The sequence below is a fragment of the Canis lupus genome, chromosome 7 (genome assembly GCF_011100685.1).
Source record: "Canis lupus familiaris isolate Mischka breed German Shepherd chromosome 7, alternate assembly UU_Cfam_GSD_1.0, whole genome shotgun sequence".
Taxonomy (NCBI): Eukaryota; Metazoa; Chordata; class Mammalia; order Carnivora; family Canidae; genus Canis; species Canis lupus.
Genome location: NC_049228.1, coordinates 72,997,189 through 73,018,180, shown reverse-complemented (window position 1 = coordinate 73,018,180; position 20,992 = coordinate 72,997,189). Strand labels below are relative to the sequence as shown.

The following is a 20,992-nucleotide window of genomic DNA, read 5'->3' as shown; positions in this document are numbered from 1 at the left end:
CTACTCTGAGCCTGAAGCACCTCACCCTGCAGGCTCATGTCCGCTCCCTGCTCACAACTTCCCAGCCTATGGACCAGACAGGACCCCAGGAGAGGGGTTAGCTTGGGGCCCAGCTGCCCTCTTCAAAACTCTCAGCCTCCATGGAGGCAGAGCACCAGCCCAGGAGTGGGGAGGCTCACCCAAGGCATTTGCTACCTCAGCTCAAGTAGCTTAGTGGGTTGTTTCTTTGGTGCACTTCTCAGTACAACTGCTTGCAATGCTGAAGTACACTGAAAACCTGATGATGTTAACTGGGGTCTCCCAGCCTGCGGGGCAACTTTATACCCGTTAGCAAAAGCAAATGAGTGGACAAATTAGAAGCATGTGCTCCACTGGGGGCAAATGCAGCCTCACAAGCAGAGCCAGGCTGGCATCCCATGTGCTGGGCTTCAGCCCCCGCTTTGCCTTGTGCTGGTACCTTTTGTAGCTCAGGAACTGCACCTCTGTGTGTGTGGGGGGGCAGCCCTGGTTTCTCTCAGTTTTGCAGGAACATGACTTTGATGGACAGCAGGGGTTCCAGAGGAGCTGAGCTTTCTCAGCCTCAGCAGGGTGCCCTCCCAGGAATGTCATGCCCACAGTCAACCCCTGCCCGGCCAGTTCTCATTTGGTCTCAACTCCCAGGTCACCTTGCGGGGTGGGGGTTCCCCAACATGCCGTCTGGTATTAGTGGTCTCCCACACAATCCCGTGGCATCCTGGCCTTACCTCTGCCGCAGCCCCCAGCACATCCTATCACAACAGTTAGTCTGCTCGCTTCATGTTTATAATGTGAAAGTGTAAAAACAAGGAACTTATTTTACTTAACTTTGGCCCCACTTCCTGGCCTGGCTCATCACACTCAGCTGATGAGCTTGCATCTATCTGAAAAAAATTGGGAAAATTAGAACAGAACTTCTCCATGCCTCCATGACCAAATCCACCACCCACCCGCATCTGTACGAGGCACTCTGCCTCCTACCCTGATACCATGACACAATGGCCCATGTGCGTATGGGTGGCCAAGCCCTGTCGACTACTCCAGAATAATCATCTCCAAGTCACCCCTGCCTTATGAATCACTGGTTTTTCTCTCTAAACTGCATTATCCCCATCTCAACGATGCTATGCCGTAACATTACTTCTCACTAAAAAAAATCTCTCTCCAACCACTGCTCAATTTCTCTGTTCCATTTTATAGCAAAATTACTTTAAGGAATAGTCCAGATGCTGCCTATATTTCTACCTTTTCCATTCTCTCTTGTGCCAACTCTAACCAGGCTTTCCCCCAACCTGCCACTTCACCAACTCTGCTCTCATCCAGGTATTCCAGGTCCCCATGTTGCCAAATCCAACAGTCCATTCTCTGTCCTCATTACTGATCTACAGCATCATTGGTTGGAGGTGATGACCTCCTTCTGGAAACACTTTGTTCATTTGATTTCCAGATCCTTATCTCTTATCTTCCCTCACTGCTTGTAACAAGCTACTTTTCAGACACTTGCTAGAGCAACCCCATCTTCCCAGCTTCCAAATACTGGAGCACCCCAAGGCTGAGTCCTCGATGTTTTCCTGTATCCAGACTCACACCCTCTCTGACTTGATCCAGCCCCAGGGCTTTAAATAAAAACTATAGTCAACCCTTGAACACCTTGAACAACCTTTGAACAACTTGAACAACTTGGTTTTGAACTACATGGGTCCATTTATAGAGTTTTTTGCTGTTGTTGATAAATACAATACTCTAACTGTATCTTCTCTTCTTTACAATTTTTATCAGCGTACTTTATTATAATACAGCACATAATACATACAACATATAAAATGTGGGTTCACCAACTATCTATGTCATTGGTAGGGCTTCCAGTCAATAGTAGGCTCTTAGCGGTTAAGTCTACTAATTGGTTAGGTTGGGGAGACAAAAGTTACACACAGACTTCCAACTGTGTGGTTAGCACCTATAACCCTAGTGTTATTTAAGGGTCAATTGTACAAGGGGGTGATTCTCAAAGTTTTATCTAAAGGCCACACGTGGTCTCTGAATTTTGGGATTATATTCCCAAATGCTTACTCAGTAACTTCGCTGGCATTTCTAACAGGCATCTCTAACTTAATATGACCAAAATTAAACTCTTGATTTTTTTGACCCCAAACCAATTCTTCTCGCATTCTCCCCATCTTCATAACTGGTACCTCTGTGTTTCCAGTGTTTGGTCCAAAACCTCATTGACTCTTTTATCACCTAATTGATGGACCTCTAGTCCACCAACAATCCTGTTAATTCTTCCTTCAAAGTGCATCCAGAATCTGAAGACTTCTCAATAATTTCACCACTTCCTATCACAAGTCACTAATCCATATCACTTAGACCCTTTCTTCTCAGGACATGGTACATGGAGCTGCAGCACATGGAGCTGCTTGGGTGTTTGTTAGAAATGTAAGATCTTGGGGGATCCCTGGGTGGCTCAGCAGTTTAGTGCCACCTTCAGCCCAGGGCATGATCCTGGAGTCCTGGGATCGAGTCCCACGTCAGGCTCCCTGCATGGAGCCTGCTTTTCCCTCTGCCTGTGTCTCTGCCTCTCTCTGTCTCTCTCTTTCTCTCTCTCTCTCTGTTTCTCATGAATAAATAAATAAAATCTTTTTTAAAAAAAGAAAAGAAAGAAATGTAAGATCTCTGTCCCACCTCAGGCAAAAAAAAGTCAGAACTGCGTCTTATCTGGTTCCTAGGTAGTCCATTTGTACATTAAAGTTAGAGATGTTCTGATTTAGACTAGTGCAGCAGCCCACTAATTATCTCTCTTCTATCCCTGTGACTCTTAATTCTATTTTTCACTCAGCACTCAAAATGAATTTTTTTAAATATAAGTCAAGATGTCACTCAATTGCCCCAAACTCAGTGATGGCTTTCCCATACCTAATATCCTCACTATGGGTCAGAAGCTTCCCTTTGATCTGCCCTTCCAACCCCTTCTGGCCTCATCTTCTACTCTCCCTTTGATCACTCACTCCAGCCCCAGGGACCTCCATACTGTTCTACCCACTTGCAAGCACATATGAGCCACAGGACCTTTGCACTTGCTGCCTGGAAGCTCTTCCCTCAAATATGGAGAACTTGTTCCTTCATTCAGATCTCTGCTTAAATGTCACCTTATTATTGGTGTGGACTTTCATGACATCCTAAATAAAATAACATCCCTCCATCACCTTTTAACCTTTCTCCCTGCTTTATTTTTCGAGTATTTCCTCATATTAAACACTCATTTGCTTATTGTCTGTCTCTTCCCAGTAGAATGTAAGTTGCAGGAGGCTGGGGACTTCCACTATTATATTACCTGCTACAGGAATGGTGCATGGCATAGACTGATTGCTCTTGAGATAATGACTGAATGAAGAAACGGATCTCCAGGTTTCTATTGGATGTGGTGTTCACCGTATAAGAATAATATTTGGCAAATGCCTGGTGGTTCTTAGGTAAAGTGCCCCGAGTACGCCAGTTTAGGAAAAGGCTTTAGAAAGTAGGAATTTCTTTGGAGCTTCAGCAACTGATGCATTTACTTCCTCAGGGGCCTGAGCACCAGAGCCAGGGGATGGAGACCAGTGCCGACTGGGAGGTGGGCCGGCTGAAACATATGTGCAGTGTGTGTGACTTTGGCCCAGTCTGGCTGGAGGATTTCCTCCTGGAATGTGGTAAAAACCCGGCCCAGATCCAGTGTCAGCTTTCTCAAGCGCTTACCTCATCTCCTGGCTGGCTTTCCCCTCATTTGATGCGTTCAGCAACCTCCAGCTGAGTTTTTGTGATCAACAGTGAAGGTGAAAAGTCTGAGCAAACCTGCGGTGACAGCAGAAGGCAGGCTAATGGCACTGGGGCTGCTGGAAGGTCGGCAGTCACAGGAGGAGACAGCTGGGCAGTAAATAGCTCCCGGGTTTGCAACTTCCTTGCCTCCCAGGCACACAAAGGACCAATGTCAAAGATGCCCTTAAAGAGTTTAACAGGGAACTGTATCCTAAAAGCATCATGGTCTTTGATGTTTATTAACCTGGAGGGAAGTAAATGCCTCGGAGGATTGTATCTAACCAGGCCGAGATATTTGGCAGGCTTACCTACATAGGAGTGGAGTTGCTCTTTGGATGGAACTTGCTTCTTTGAAAAACATTTTCCCTGGTGCTTGTAACAAGCTGGTTTCAGTTGCACAGTCCTGTTTTCAATTACCTTCTGAGTTTCTTAAAAGCCACACAGCACTATTGCTAGAAAAGATCTGAGATGTGTTCCTGGCCAAACCCGCTGTAGTTCCATGGATAAGGTAACAGAAGTTCAGTGGAATGAAGCAACTTGCCCTGCAGCTGTAAGCAGCAATATTGGGAATGCTCTCGGGCCTTCCGGTGGATTCACTGGCCCATCTGCCACCCCAGTGGTGAAGCCACACTTCGACAATCCACCCAGTGGCCTTGCATCAAAGCCAAGGCCAGAGTAAAACCTTCAGCACCTGCACCTTCCCTCATTACCCCTCACCTCCAGCCCAACACCCTGCCCACCACCTTGGCCCCACACCAGACACGTGCCCTCCTTTCCTGGCTCCCCGTCCAGGTACAAGGCCTGGAGTTCAATCCCTGTCCCTCTAAGTTTCGCTCTGGGAAAATAACTTCCTATCTCAGCTCCTCCCCTGAAAGATGAGGGCCAATGCGACTTACCTGGTAGGACTGCTGGGAAACTGTCCATAAGAAATGGAGTGAATTTCCGATAGCCTTGTGTATAAACACTAAGTAGTTACTCTCCTTCCCCATGGGCACCCACCTCATTGTCTTGCCTTCAGCTTTTATTAAGTAGGAAATGACTCTAATGAAAGGCCACACAGGCCCTGTTTGACCTTGAGCAAGTGCAAATAAATGATAACGCTTAATGCATTCAAGTAGCCAGAGGCTCTTTGGACCCTTTCACAGAAAGAACCAGCAGCCTCATCCTACAGGCCTAAAGCTGGAGGTCCTGAGCTGCCTCTGGCTGCTAGTAACAGCCCACTGTCTGAAAGAGAAGTCCAGACCTTTCCAGCCAACTCCCCCTGTGCATCTTCCTCTCTTCTCGATGCCCATGGTGACAAACAGGCTGTAGGTGCTTCCCCTCCACACCTCTTTGGCCATTCATTACTGCACAGGGGTCAGGAAAAAATTGTCACGCTCTCAAATGGGGACAGTAGAAAAGATTATTGGGCGTATTAGGGTTCCACAGAGAAAGAGAACCAATAGTAATGCTGTATGTATTATATATAATCATACTAATTACACAGCGATCATACAAATAGAATAAGGAATTGGCTCATGCAATTATGGATGCTGAGAAGTCCCAGGATCTGCAGCTGGAGCGCATCCTGGAGAGCCAGGACAGGCAATGGGCAGTTCCATTCACAAGCTAGCAAGCTGGAGACCCAGGAAGAGATGTCTCCGTTGAAGTCTGACGGCAGGGAGGAGTCAGGACGAGGAGCTCCCTCTCACCCTGCCTTTTTGTTCTCTTCAGGTCTTCAGCTGATTGAATGAGGCCCACCACATCCCAGAGGGCAGTCTACTCTACTCAGTCTGCTGATTTGGATGCTGGTCTCATCAGGAATCAGCTCACAGTCACATCCAGAATAGTTTGACCAAGTGCCAGGGCACCTGGCCAGTCTTGCTGACATATTAAATTAACCATCACGCTGAGTAACCTTTCAGTGGGATACTAGGCTCACCCCTCAGGATTATCTGATTCTACAGGGTCTGTACCTTGCATTGTCCTTGAGTTCATTGATAACTCTGCAGATTGTAGAAAACTGACCATAACCCCAGTGATTTTCGTCCATAGAAAGATGCGGGTAAATTTTGTCTTGGTGATATAATCAATTTCCCACCTGGGGAAGAGGTCAGTTTGCATCTTTTTTTTTTTTAATTATTTCTGCATTCCTAATTGCACATATATGTTCTTTAGATTCTTTCTTGACTTTATTTTTTTTTTTACACATCTGAATGATTCTCTCACTAATTAGTAAGTGAAAAAAATCTTAGACATGTGTTCATGAAACATTTTTAAGTCATGATTTTACCTTTTTAAAATTTATTTGATGTCGGAGACCTCCCATCCTATAAAGTATGGCTCCCATGGACCTTCCAATGAGATCCCCCTTGGCTTCTTCCATCTGAGCTCCTGTGGCACAGGTTGTCCATACAATATATTGACCCTGTCTTCTTCCTTGTATTCTTTGCTTCCATGTCACCTCTCCAAGTAGCCTACACATCCCTTCGGAGCAAGGACCATATCATATTGCCTTGACTGTCCTACAGCACCTGTCACCCTGTCTTGCACAGGATAGATGTCTTGTCACCATTTCTTGCCTTACAAGCCTCAAACATCTTGGAATACTTCAATTAGCTCCTGATTGCAAAATATTGACTAGGCGTCCAAGTGTTAGTTTTGACAATAAAAATAAATAATAAACTTAAAAAACGCCTAAGGCTTGCATATCATTTTCTGTGTCGCAGAAACATTGTAAGCATTCTTACACATGTTTAATTGTTTAATCCTCACAGTAACTGGACAAAGTTGTCCTGTTCCAATCTGCAATGTTATAGATGATGAACTGAGACAGCGAGAATTGAAGTAACACAGCTGTGTGTAAATACACACATGAACTGCCTGGGATCTCTTCTCTCCCTCCTTCATTCAGACCTGCAGCTCAGGTGAACACACCTCACTTGTCTACCTTCTGGCCCAATCTCCTCCATTATGCTTCCACGCTGTGGGACTGTTCCCCTTGCTTATAGATTCTGGGTACTTTCCCACCTGCCACCGGAACCATCAAGACATCCAAGTGCCTGGTGGTCATTAAAGACCTTATGAATCTGGAGAACCCCAGACTAAAGGGAGCATCTGAGTCGCAGTATGGGCTAGTGTGTTCCACACACAAGGTTCCTGGTTCTCTTACTGTTCCTGGGGCTTAGGAAGTGACTCACGATACACTTTATCCACGCATTTGCTTCTTGAATCATCCATTTGCTGTGGACTGTGTGTAATGGGCTCATGGCAGATGGACTGCCCCATCTTGGAAGGCCACTGCTCTGGTTCAGAGGTTGGTGGAAAGGGAACCCAGCAGCCAGAGCTTGGGACATAGAAGCCTCAAAAGGCAGAGCTACCCAGAGCTTGGGAGCTTGCATTCCCTCTGGGACTATCCTTCCACCCATGAAAGAGCACATTAAAAAACAAATAAAACCACCCCACAAACCCTATACTTAGCACTGACTGCAGGGCTCAGCTTATTACTAGAGGGGGGTCTTTTCTGGTCAGACCCTCAGATCTCAGACAGTTCAACTCCTGTGACCCTGCAAGCACACATGAGGGTTTCAGGCATCTCTGAATCTGAACTAGGAACCAGTCAATGCTGGGATTCCTGAAACTCCGGCTATGCTAGGATCCCAAGTTTGAATACAAATACGTAAGTGAAAGAGAGTGGCCACTGGCTACTTACTAGATTGTGTAAAAGCAGAGCTAGCTCTCTGAATTTGTGACCTAGACTCTGCCCTTTACCATCTGGGTGGCCTTGGGCAACTTCCTCAGAGTCTGTCTGTATATGAGAATGGAAGGTAAAGTAGTACTTAGCCCAAAGGGCTGTGCCTGCCACATAGTCAGCCTTCAACAAATGTTAGCTGGTCCTCTGCACTTACTGAGCGTTTATAAGTGTTGGGGCCACAGAATTAAGATACGTGCATGAATCTGCAAAGATTAAGCCAGGAGTGGAAGAACCCTTGTAAGAATAGAGAAAACTTGACCAACTTAATAGCATTTGTACTCAATAGCTTAAAAGAAAACATTGAGGTGCCAAGAAACAAAGTTTACAGAATGTTGAGGGCTGTATTTTACCCACAGGCCATATAAGTGAACATGATTATGCTTCTGAAAGATTGGTTTCCTGTTACTGTTTCTTTGCCTATTATAACAAAATAATAACCTGCTAAGGTACAGCCCCTGAATTTATCATCCTGGGCAACAGAAGAGGCAGGACATGCCATAGCAGGCTGAGAAATTTTTCCACGGTTTGAGAGGAAGATGGATCTACAATATTTAAAATCTTCAGTAATACATAATACAGATATTTGAATTTTGAGCATGGATTATCTCTCTCTCTCTTAATGGAGTTGCTGATTTGGAAACTAGTTACCTCTAGTGAATGATATTATTTAGCTAAGGGTGATACTAGCAACATAAGACAGAGGAAAATAATCCATTCCCAGAATCTCTGGACTGTCTGAATCCCTGTGTACCCCACCAGAACCTCATCCTAACCTGGGTGCATTTCTGCAAATGACACAGTTTCTGCCCTGATTCACTCCAGATTCCCACTCCTCCTTACTTACACCCTACCCCAGTTTCTTCTCCTGACTCCCCAGCTATCATGGGGATCCATCCCTTGATATTGGGTCTATCCCTTTTCTGTCCATTGTTAACCCACTCTCGGTTCACCAGCATGCATTTGTAACCACCTTACCAGCACTCCCCAAACCCATACTTCTAACACATACCAAAGGTCTGTTTTGTCAATGCAAATGAGCATAGCTCAGATGGACACATGACTGAAGGAGTTCCAATCATCGTCCTAAAACAGACTAGATCAGACACACTGGCTGCTAGGTTCTTCAACCAGCCATGTAGTAATCACATCCTTAAAACTTTCTCAGAAGTCCAAGTAGATGTTATGAAACATTGAAGTTTTTCTGGCTATAAATATTTTAAGTGAAAGGGTCTGTCAACTGATGCCAAACTGTTGATTTCCAAACAATATCATTCTAAATAAAGATCCCTTCCTTGATATCAGTATATGCATAAAGAATGTATGGTAGATAAGATAGAGGGTGAAAGATGCAGTAGATTACCTTTGAAGGATGTTTCAATTCCCACAGGATATAATGGAAATTCCTGAAACTCCTAGGGAAAGAGATAAAACAATGTGTTCTCTACTTTGATGGATAGGATGCTAATGTTTTCTCTTCCGGAACACACATCCCTTAGGAAACAGAAGCATGCAGTAATTGGTTGAATTTTTAACTAAGTTGCTGCCTCCCACTCCGGGCATACGGAGCTCTGGAAATTCAGATTTGTTTTGGTTACCTATTTGTAGAGGAAATCAACTTCCCTGAAGATAGGAGTTTAGATGGCCTTGAGAATTCTCCTTGGTTCCTCCAAAGCTGCATTAGCACAGCCCAGTTTTATATATCCACCACACTCACACCTCTGCACACACTCTCACGCACACACAGATGCCTGGAGAAACACAGACTAGCTTGGCCTCACAGTGGGAGATTGTAAAAGATACGCAGTACTGGGTTCCTAGCTCCTGTTGGTTAAATGAATGAATGTGTGATCCCATTATGTAAACCGTTTGCCACGGGAGCACAAGAAAGGAAGCAAATAAAACACAAGTGTGGGCAACTGGAATTACAAGAAGGTGGTGACCTTGTAGATGGCAGGGACTGGATTTACTTAGTCTCTGTTGTAGACACTTACCAGACAGAGAAGTAAGGTAGGTCACCCACCCATGTATATTTCCTGCATGCGGTGACTTGTCCTCCATCCCTTGCCTCCACCCTTGACTCCCATGGCCTCCACTCTCACTGGCCTCAAGCATCTAGACTTCCTGGAGGGTTCCAGAGGCCGACTTGTTATTCCCTCATACCACGTGCTTCTAAAGCACAGTTGTGAGCAACACACGGAAGCAGGAATTGAGCACACTGTTACCGTTTAGGAAATGTGAGTAAAGAGAGCTGGAGCACTCCTCCAGCAACTCATCGGTAGGTCTCAACCCCTCTCACGGTATCTCCTTTAACCTGAGGGCAGAAAGAGAGATCCTTGGGAGTGTAAGATTAAACAAAAAAGCAGTGCAGTAAGCATCCGGTTATGCTTTGATAGCACTGTCCATCTATGAAGATGTGTATCTACAGTGCAAATAATCCTTTGCAGGAAGGGCACTAGTCTGTAGTATCCTATTTCAGATGGACCCATGTCCATCTGAACTGTTCAGCTTTAAAAATCAGAGGTCTATTAAATATTGAAGAATAAGACCAAGTATAGCTTCTCACAACCCAGCCGTGAAGTTACAGCAGTGGCCAAGATAACATGTAGAATACACAGTAGAATCTCTTTCTACTTTGAATCTCTTTCATAATCTCTCTTTCATGTTGTATAATAAGAGCCATTTTTCTTTCTCTTCTAGTTCACGAATATTCCTTTGTATGAAACAATATCTACTCCACAGTAAGGAATTTTGATAGCTCCAAGAACATTTCTGCGTTACTGCACCATTACCCCTCCTCTGTGTGTTCAGGGCCAACTGCTTTTATGGATTCACTTACACACTTCACATCCGTGGAGAAGTAGATTCCAAAATGATGGCATTTGCAGGAGTAACTATTTACTCTGAGAGTGACTAAAGGACCATTAAGATTTTCTCTGTTTAGGATTTATTCTCCCTGATTTCTTACTAAATGCTCCTAGGTAGTGAGCAGTTGGGGCTGAGGCACTGCAAGTCCTACACAGACACAAACCCTCCAATCATCAAAGACTGATTAAACTGCAATGAAGAAGAAGACGGAAAGAAAGAGAAAGAAAGAAAAAAAGAAAGAAAGAAAGAAAGAAAGAAAGAAAGAAAGAAAGTTCAATAATAGAGATAATAAAAGGAAATAAAATTTATGATGCCACTCTAAACTGTTATCTTTTTTAAGATTGTATTTATTCATTCATAGACACACAGAGAGAGAGGCCGAGACACAGGCAGAGGGAGAAGCAGGCTCCATGCAGGGAGCCGGACCTGGGACTTGATCCCGGGTCTCCAGGATCACACCCCAGGCTGCAGGCGGCGCCAAACCGCTGCGCCACCGGGGCTGCCCGAAACTGTTACTGTTTTTAATTAAGAAATTGAGTGTGGGCTCTCTGCAGGGTATAAAAAAAGACAAATGCATCCTTTGGCATGTAGTTAGGAATGAAAACTGGCAGGGGGTAAGCATCTCTGCAAAGGGAAGTCCACAGGTGGTCAGTTCCAGAGATCTAAGTCTGGGGTCTACCAGGTGCTAGGTCTCTAGCCTTAAGGGAGCTCCTTAAACTCTTGACACCTCAGCTCCACCATAGAAGAGGAGTATGATACCTATCTCACGGAGTCATTGAGAAGATTCCAGGAGAAAACACAGTGGGACACCTGGGTGGCTGGCTCAGTGGTTGAGCATCTGTCTTTGGCTCAGGTCATAACCCCGGGGTCCTGGGATCAAGTCCTACATCAGGCTCCCCATAGGGAGCCTGCTTCTCCCTCTGCCTGTGTCCCTGCCTCTCTCTGTGTCTTTCATGAATACATACATAAAATCTTAAAAAAGAAAGAAAGAAGAAGAAAGAAAGAAAGAAAGAAAGAAAGAAAGAAAGAAAGAAAGAAAGAAGAAAGAAAGAAAGAAAGAAAGAAGAAAGAAAGAAAGAAAGAAAACCCAGCAAAATGCAGAATGCAGTGCCTTCTGGAGCAAGGCAAGGGGAACAAAAGGAATTGGCTTCAGAGGCCAAGGGAAGACAGGGCAGGTGGGGTTGAGTCTAAGTAGAATCCTAGGACAGACCCATCATCAGACAGATGAAAATGCCAGTACTCTGGCTGACTTTAGTTTAATTTGCATAAAGGAAAAAACTTGGTTATTTAGAAAATGACTCTGCTCTCTACTGATCTTTAGCCATGGTTATTCTTGATCTATTTTCATAAGAACACAGAGCTGCTACCCTTTTGGACAATCAGGTGGGCCTCTGGTTGCCTCCTGCCTTATCTTTTCCCTGCATCTGCTACAAAGGTGCAAGAATATTGCTAATGCCTGTGCTTTGTTCCTCTCCAATGGTACGAATGGCTTTTTCACGTCTTATTTCTTATGTTTTTCAGTAGGCAATTTCTGAGTATTTTTTTTAAGATTTTATTTATTTATTCATGAGAGACACACAGAGAGGCGGAGACACAGGCAGAAGAGAAACAGGCTCCCCCTGGGGAGCCCGATTCAGGACTCGATCCCAGGACCCCAGGATCACACCCTGAGCCAAAGGAAGATACTCAACCAGTAGCCACCCAGGTCTTCCAATTTCTGTGTATTGATGGTCTCTTTCAGATCCAAATTAATTAAACGTATATGCAGGAACGACATTCCTACTATGGCTCATGCTCTTATTCTATCTTCAACCTAAGACACGAATAAGGTATAGACCTTTGGTATCTACTAATAAAAGCATGGTTTAAATACCTTTATAGTTTCTACTCACTGTTTGTTTGCCACTTAGGCACTCCTATCATCAATAAGCTACCTGATGATTCTAACTGTCATAAAATGCTAGGAAATGAACTAAAACTAAGTGGACAATATCACAATAGAAGATTTTAGTGTTATGTCGGATTGTAATTAACTGAATCAACATAATGGTGAGCATATTTCAGAAAAAAATATTTAAACACAGTTCTAGAAGTTAAGCAGAACAGAGAAATAAATTCAAGCTACAAGGGCAGATTCTTCTGGGTTCTGATCTAATTTTAAACTTTTAAACATCCCGCAAGCTGTGTGACCTAGAGCAAATTACTTTATTTCGTCTGTAAATTGGGAGTTATTTTACCTAACTTTAAAAATTAAATACACTAACATATATAAACTGCTGTTCACTAAGAAAAGAGTGGTTTATTCTTAACATTGTTATTATTATAAGTTCAAAAAAATCATAATTGGATCTGTACTTTATTACATTTGAGATATTTGGTCTCAAATCCAGCCCTGGGGACAATCTTGTACTTTATTTCTTTATTACAGCACAGATTAGATGTTGTTAAAAATGGGAAATGATAATAACCACGAGGAATTTTTTTAAATCACCCACATATTTTTGATGAAGTTCTTAGAGTACTCTCGGAAACCAAGGGAGTCGGACATCGATGCAGCAGACCAAGTAGAAATGAAAGCTAAGAAAACCACAAAAGGTTAAATCATACAAAGTCCATGCAAACTGGCACCCAGAGACCCACACAAGGCGAAGATAAAGCATAAGGCAAAGAAATCAAGGCCTCAGTCTCAGAAACAGGAACTAGGGACTACAGAAGCCAGAAGGCGCAAACCAGGAAGCTAACACCAAAACTAAGCACCTGTATCCCAAGGACACATCCCTCCTCGGGCTATTGTTACTAGCGTCATCATCAGCATCAGCTGATAACATGTGATGGGTGCTCCCTAAGTGCCAGGTGCTACTGCAGGATGCATGCAGGATGCTTTCTCCAACAACCCCGTAAGGTCATTACTGGTATGACTAGTCCCATCTGCAGATGAGAAGACGGAGGTCTAGCGAGTTTAAGCAACTTGGCGAGCACCAAACCTCTAGGGCAGAACCAGTACTTTCGCTAGGGTGGTCTGACACTAAACTCCATCTTCTCAAAACAAACAACAATGGCACAACCCACAGAGAACAGGATTCTGGGGCATTTTTATTTGTTTCCTCTAAAACCTCCCATCCACACAGTGCTGGCCTGGTGCTGGAGTTGGCTCATAGCAGATCCCAACTGTGCTCGGGGACTTCACATCGGTGACCTGAAACTGATCATGGCGGGAGTGTCTACATGATGGAAATTGGCATATACTGGAAATTTAGGCTTTTTTTTTTTTTTTTAATCTACAAACAGCTTGAGCGTCTGGCCAGTGAATTCACTTCTCTTCCTTTTTTTAAAATTAATTAATTAATTTATTTATTTATGATAGTCACACAGAGAGAGAGAGAGAGAGAGAGAGAGGCAGAGACATAGGCAGAGGGAGAAGCAGGCTCCATGCACCGGGAGCCCGACGTGGGATTCGATCCCGGGGTCTCCAGGATCCCGCCCTGAGCCAAAGGCAGGAGCTAAACCGCTGCGCCACTCAGGGATCCCAATTCACTTCTCTTCCATTCATCATTTCAGTTCTACCCTGGGGAAAGCAAGCATCTCAAGCAATTGTATTCCCATACTGTCATTTGTCTTTTTTACTTATTGGATTTTTATTATTTTAAAAATAAACTTAATATTTGAAACAAAATCCAAGTGCTATTGATAGTGTAGGTGCTAGGATGGATAACTGCCTTTTCAGGATTGATTGATTTTCTATACTATACATCACACTTCCAATCAGTTATCTGCAAAAGAATAGGCCTATTAAAAGGAACAGTCTCTTTTAAAGCATTCACTGTTACAAAAACAGCAAAGTGTTTTGACTGAGTTTTAACTCCTTCAGCACATTGGGTGATTTCTTCATTAAGGCAACATATATACGCTGAATACTGCTCTATCCCAGGGACTCTGTCATAGGCTGGTAATAGAAAGTTCTTCTCCTTAAGGACCTCACCATGTAGTAGCAAGGAGAGAGAAACAAGAACAACATTTAGACGTCTATAACGGAGGACTCGGGGACACCAGAGACCACATACTACCTCAGGATAGGCAAGTCACCAGAAGGCTTTTTACACAAGGTGAGGGGTTGGAATTTCCGGACTAGAGAACAGAATGAAGACAGGTGTGGAAAAGTGAAGAAGTAGAATGTATTCAAGGTTGGCCAGGCAGCATGGGGAACCTCAAACAGTAGTCATAGCTACTGCTGGAATGATAAATTGGGCCATATAGTAAGGAGGAACTGGAGAACCAGAAAAGGAATGCCTTCTCAATCTGCGTGACAGGGAGATTGCTTTAGTTGGAGTGTGTGCAGAGCAAACGGAAGGAGAGAGGAGACCAGACTGCAGATATTGAAATATTCCACAGAACCAGTGCTAGACTAGAGCCTGGCAGGGGGGCAGGCCTTGTGCAATGTGAACAAACCCTTTTTTGTTAGGGCAAGAGTCCACACTGTATGAATGGAAGTCTCAGGTTCATCGAATTCCTCAAAAGAAGATTTAGTGGGGATCCATGCTCGAATAAAGATAGCCAGGAGGAAGTAGCAAGCACAAAGCAGTTTATTAAAGTGAAGGTGGGAGAACATGCAGGTTCCAAGAGGTGGCTGGCCACTAGGTTATTTTGAGATTGGATATTATTGGGTCTCTTTGGGCTGAGAGGAGCTGTGACATACAGTGGTCATCTCTAACAAAGGCTGCTTCCAATCATTTGGGGGACTCCTTCCACTAGGTTTGAACCAGAACCATCATAGTAGCCTTACTCTGTGGTGGAAGGAGGTGGTGTATGTGCCAAGGGGGGCTGTGCCTAAAAATGCACTATAATGAGTCTAGAGATTACCCCAGGGCAGAGGTGGAAGAGAGGAGCATGTGCTCTGCATCTATGGCTCTTGATCTGTCAGCCTCAAGGTCTTGGAAGCCAGGTTGTTGAGCTCCCAGGCTTTTATTTCTCATCATCCTTGCCTCCCGCTCCTATCTCTAGCATTCCCCTTCAGGGGCTTAGGACTCTGCCTTGGGATGTTCCTTCCATGGCTCAAGTCTAACTTCTATCTAACACTTCCATGGTTGACCTGATTGGAGGTGAGGAGAACACAGGAACTGTGGGTAGGAAGGGTAACCACTCAGTGACTCCAGGCATATAGCTGTGACTATGCCCTATGGAAGAAGGCAATGCTGACTTCACCTGGTGGTCTGGAGCATCAGAGGGCAATACGTGTGAGCTGTTCTTTGCTCCCACTCACCTGGTGTGAGCTCATGTGATTCTGTAGCTGGCGTGTTGCTTACTGCATAATACGCTCTTGGTGAGTACTTGTTCCGCCAGGAAGAAAGAGTTGTCAAGGATGGCTCAGAGGTTTTGAACAGAGAGGTCAAGTCAAAGTTCCTCAGCTTCTCGGCAGGCAAATTGCGTTTCTGTAAAAGTTGGATGTGGAGGGACTATTGACATGGATCCTGGGATGTGGGTCTGACTGAGGCTTTCTTCCATTTAGCTACTATAGTCTACACCATATTAATTCACAGGTGGCCATCTCATTGCAGTGTTTGCACCGGTAAATGCTGGCTGTTTATAGTTGTGAGGGACAACAAAACATCTGTTTCTAGAAGTGGCCAAAAATCAGGTTTTGAACCATTAACGTGGAAAGGAGCTTAGAAGTTTTAAACATAGTTTGTGGCTTTAGCCTTGCCATACATTGTGAAACAGGGAGAGTAAAAACATCTACTGCCTCTAGATGCATCCTTTGATGGGCAGTCCCCTTCTTGTTCAGGTATCACATGCGAAGCTCAGAAAGCAGAGCCATTTCTGCTAGGAGCTGCTATCATCCCTCTGCCTTCAGCTAGTCTTTTTAAAGTTGTGCATCCAAAGGAGACGGCTGGTTCCCCAAAACATATAAATGATTTTCAGGAGGTATAGAGGACATTTTGAGCCTTAGGAAAGGGAGGAGGAACATGAAATAAAATCTGTAATACAGGTGAAGGCTGTGTGTGCTGTCTCCTGACATTTCTAACCGTTTCTAGCCAATTCTCCAAGTAGCCTCCACATTGCATCACCATAAAACACTCCCTACACTCTTTAAAGGCAGACTGGCCTGAAAGTTTAAACAGACTGTGTCTCCTTCTCATCCTGCATACAAATCCACATGCACTGAGATTTTGTTTTTGACTAATATTGTATTAGAAAATAAACGAAAGAGCGGTTTTTCCCAGTGCATTTCAAAGGCGTTTATCAGAACCTCAGCAGTAAATCTTATATTACATGAAGTGATATCAACTGACCAACATCCTTCCAAAACAAAAAATGTCTTCATGGGCCGAAAGCTGAGTGAACCCATTCAGTAAACCTGTAGCCCTGGACTTTTCTGTATTAACATTTTCCTCTTCAACCATTCATAAAACGTAAATTTAATGGTCTGTAAATGCTTGTAGGCTTTCTAAGTTTTTCTTTGCATGATATGATCCAAGGCTCATTTATTCATATCCTAAACTATAACACAAGCTTTCTAGCAGTGAATCACCCTAATTATGATCAGATGCCTACACATTTCATGTTAAAGACATTGATAGTTCAACAGATGGCAAGGAAATCGCTCTTCAGTACATTCTCTCCCCTCTCTTTTCTTTCCTTGGGAATTTTTCCTGACAATTGAGGTAAGTGTTTCTATGGCTTATCATTTGTATTATTTTAGCCCTGATCCCAATTCAAAAATTCTAAGACAGAAGAGCCTCATTCTCATTCAGGGTTAAACTGCAGATTTCCTTCCTCCTTGATACCGGAAACAAGGTTCAAAATATCTGGCCTTGGGACACTGGACTATCCTTTAAAAAATAAAAACTGTTCTAAATAAAATGCCAGTTTTGTATACCTTGGGCACTTCCACTTTGGGCTGAAATCTCTTACTAAAAAAAAAAAAAAATGGCTTTAGGTTTTCTTATTTAAATTGAAAAATAAAGATCAAGGAAGAATTTTTATTCAATAATTTTTGCCTTTGGTAACAAAATTTCAAGCAAATTAAGCAACTACATCAAGGGAATGCATAAGTATCTCAAAGTCTATGTCTTAGGGGAAAATAAATGATATACCAATGAACTAGGTTTCCAACCAACTCTTTCTAAAGTTGATGGGAAACCAATATGCTCAGCTACAAGCTATTCTAGTTGGCTCCATCCTGTTCTGTACTGCCACAGGAAGTGGTCCCCTCCTCCCTGCCCACATGCAAGGTGGGATGAGAGAAAGAAGTCTTCAAGGATGTCTGCAGGGAAAAAAAAGGGATGTCTGCAGAAATGAATCTGAAAACAACATGACTTTTCATCTCTCTCAGGCTTTCTCGGAAGGGATCACCACCCCTCTCCTCATATCGCATAGAGATAAAGAGCTTCAAAATTCTTATTATAAAAGGATTTGGTTTTTCAAGTTCATTTATCCCCCATCACAGGCATGTTCTGCTGTGTAATGACGATACAGGAGATTTCTTGGAAAGATAAAGCTTTGTACTGGAATTTGTACTGTTTCAGAATTCTCATAAAGAGAATAATACTCAAAATAGAGGTTTGCCCTTTCCACAAATCATCTGCTGAAATTTCCTAAGGACACCTTCCTTCTCCTTTCCAAGGAAATCAAAATGTAGCAGAACTACCTTTTGTAAGGATAACCGCTGGGTGGGTTGTCATTTCCCTTCCCAAGTTTCTTCAGTTCCCAAAGTCCCCAGGACCCTGCTTCTTCCAGTCATGTGGCGCCCTCATGGTATTTGACATTGATTCCATCGTCAAGGGTCTGTGCTCTGCCCAAGCCTGGGGGGAACAAAGCATACATATCACATCTAGCCAATCAAAAACATCCGGGTTTCTCTGGCTGGTTACTCTCTTCTCATACATCCTTATTGCTTGAAACCTGTTCTTTTATTATGATTATTGAGATGAATCCCACTGGTAAGAATGTTTTGAACATCGTCAATACATGTATACTCACTTATAAGCTACAAATATATATTACTCTCTGAATATATTATGCATATATTTTTCAAAGATTTTATTTATTTATATTTATTTAGAGAGAGCAGGAGTGGAGAGAGGGCAGAGGGAGAGGGAGAATCCTGAGCAGATGCCAAGCTGAGCACAGAACCTGATGTGGGGCTCAATCTCATGACCCCCAGAGCTGAAATCAAGAGTCAGATACTCAACTGACTGAACCACCCACACGCTCTATTATGTATATTTTTAAGTACACATGAAAATTGAAGTTAAAAAGTATGAAAATAACCATAAATAGAAATGCTAAGATTTTCTTTCTTGCACTCCCACCACTGGGGTTGGGACAGCTGACTTTGTAGACCACTGGATGGCGGGTGGTGGAAGGTGATCCCAGAGCCTGGGGATAATGGAGATGGTAGAGATGGAAGAGGGGATCTGGCTCATGCCTGTGGACTGAAAGGAAGCAAAAGTGCTCTAATTGAGCCCAGGTTTTATGACTTGCTGTATCCAGATTCATTCTGAGTCATTTTTGATAATCCCAACTCCCACCAAACTCGACAGAGTCATGCATCAGAATGACTCACAGCTGAGCTAATAATAAATCTATCAAGTTATGCATACCTCAGAATTGTTTCCACAAAACTGAAAGAAGTTGAGAGAATTTGACAGTACTCAACTCTGTCTGCTAGAAATACACACTTAGCCCAGCTCTTTCAGATACGATGCAAAAATTAGACTATTTGAACATGGAAGAGTCTTTACTGAAAATCACAAATCGTATAAAATAAATGATCCTGATCTCATTGAAAAGGTCATCTAACCCTACATAGATAAAGAAGGTGATGCAGGAATTTATCTTTATTGTAGATAAAACATTTGAAGAGGTCTATTTTGTTTTCCTTAACATTATGAAAAAATTCATTAAAAATTCAGTTTATTTTTAAACAAACAAAAATATACAGAGCTTTATTAGTTAAATGTTGAGTTTTCATTGATTAGAAAATAAATATTAACTGGGGAACCTGGGTGGCTCAGTCAATTGGGCATCTGACTTTGGCTGGGTGGTGATGTCAGGGTCCTGGAATGGAGCCATCTCGTGGGCTCTCTGCTCAGTGGAGAACCCACTTCTCTCTCTCCCTCTGCCCCTCCCCCACTTGTGTGCTTTCTCTCTCTCGAATAAATTCTTTAAAAAAAGAAAATAAGTATTATCACAGATCTCAATTGTCTTTACTGCCTCTAATATCACCTCTAATTTCTCCAAGACAATGGCAGAGAAATGCTCAGACAGAGGCTTATGTCAAAAAGAAACATGGAGGAAGCTACTTACTGCTTCCAGAAAGATCAAAGGGAGAGAGCTGTTTCATTTACCCAGACATTCATATGTTCCCTCCTGTATCAGCTTCCTATTATGTTAGGCTGTCAGAGTGCAGAGCGGAGAGGTGTCCTGCTATTCCACAGGCAGGTAAACCAGCAGTCAGTTCCCTGAGGGAAGACTTCTTGAGGAGATGCCTCAGCACCCTAATGGCTCGGAGAGTGGCCTGGGAGAGCCCAAAGTTTGGGTGGTCCTCCACTCTTACTGCCTGGACTGCATGCATTCTAAAAAATACAATAAAGTTATAAAGAAAGATGAGAATAAATAATAAACATTTACCGAGCAAGTGTTGTGTATCACATAGTCTGCTACACATTTAATGAATATAGTTTCATGACAAGAAGATAGTAAGGGAATATATGAGGGAAGGCCTGAGAGTCCTACTTCTTGAACTGCTATCCCAGCTGCAACACTGACTGGCTGGCAACATTGGGGCGAGTTTAGCTCACTTCACTAAATGTCAATTTTCCCATGTGTCAAATGAGGTAATAATAGCCTTTATCTCAGAGGTCAGTGCTATAGTTAGGAGGAATTAACTAGGTAATCTAGGTAGCACTCAGGACTATGCCTAATACGGTAGATGTTCAATAAATATTGGCTACTATGTGAATCCTAATGACCCGAGCATTGGCTAGTATGGTTATTGCTATTGTTTTCTCCATTGTACAGATCACAAAAATAAGGCTTGGAGAGCTCTAGTCACTGGCAGTGTCACTCCATAGTGTGGGGCCCAGCTGCCTGGTGACAGCCCACAAAGCCACTGACCTAGGACAGAGAGCAGAAAATGTAAAAACATGGTGATCCAGGGAAGAAGGGAGGAGAGGACCCTTCCAAAGGAATGACTATCAAGATAATTTCAGAAAGACACTACTATTTCAGAAAAAATATATATATACTAACATTGTGGAGTATCAAAAATAAGTAGATTAGAGATATTTTTCATTATGTGGTTATTAATAGATTATAGGCATAGATGACCTACATGAGTAGATAAGAAGCCTTATCCTGAAATTTCAGAATTTTAAATGGATTTTGGCTTTTTTCCATAAACCAACTAGAAAGGAAGAGACTGAAGAGGTGTGTATATATATCAGCTGCACAGCTGGAAGAGACCAAAGTAAAGATGAAGATGTCAGGATAAAAAAGTTAATATGCAGCATAGATTAACATTTCATTTTGTTTTTCCCATTGGTTCCATATTTGGTTGCTATTTGGCATGTTATTATAAAGAGTATA

The 20,992-nt window shown here is 43.1% G+C and overlaps 1 long non-coding RNA gene across 1 annotated transcript; it reads right to left on the bottom strand.

The window, feature by feature from the left end:
* Positions 1-15,005: 15,005 nt before the first annotated feature.
* On the bottom strand, positions 15,006-19,969 carry LOC111096920. Its single transcript, XR_005361731.1, has 3 exons — positions 19,753-19,969; positions 18,051-18,204; positions 15,006-15,831 (listed from the first exon to the last, which is right to left on the bottom strand). It is a non-coding gene; the product is annotated as an uncharacterized LOC111096920 (long non-coding RNA).
* Between the last annotated feature and the right edge of the window lie 1,023 nt (positions 19,970-20,992).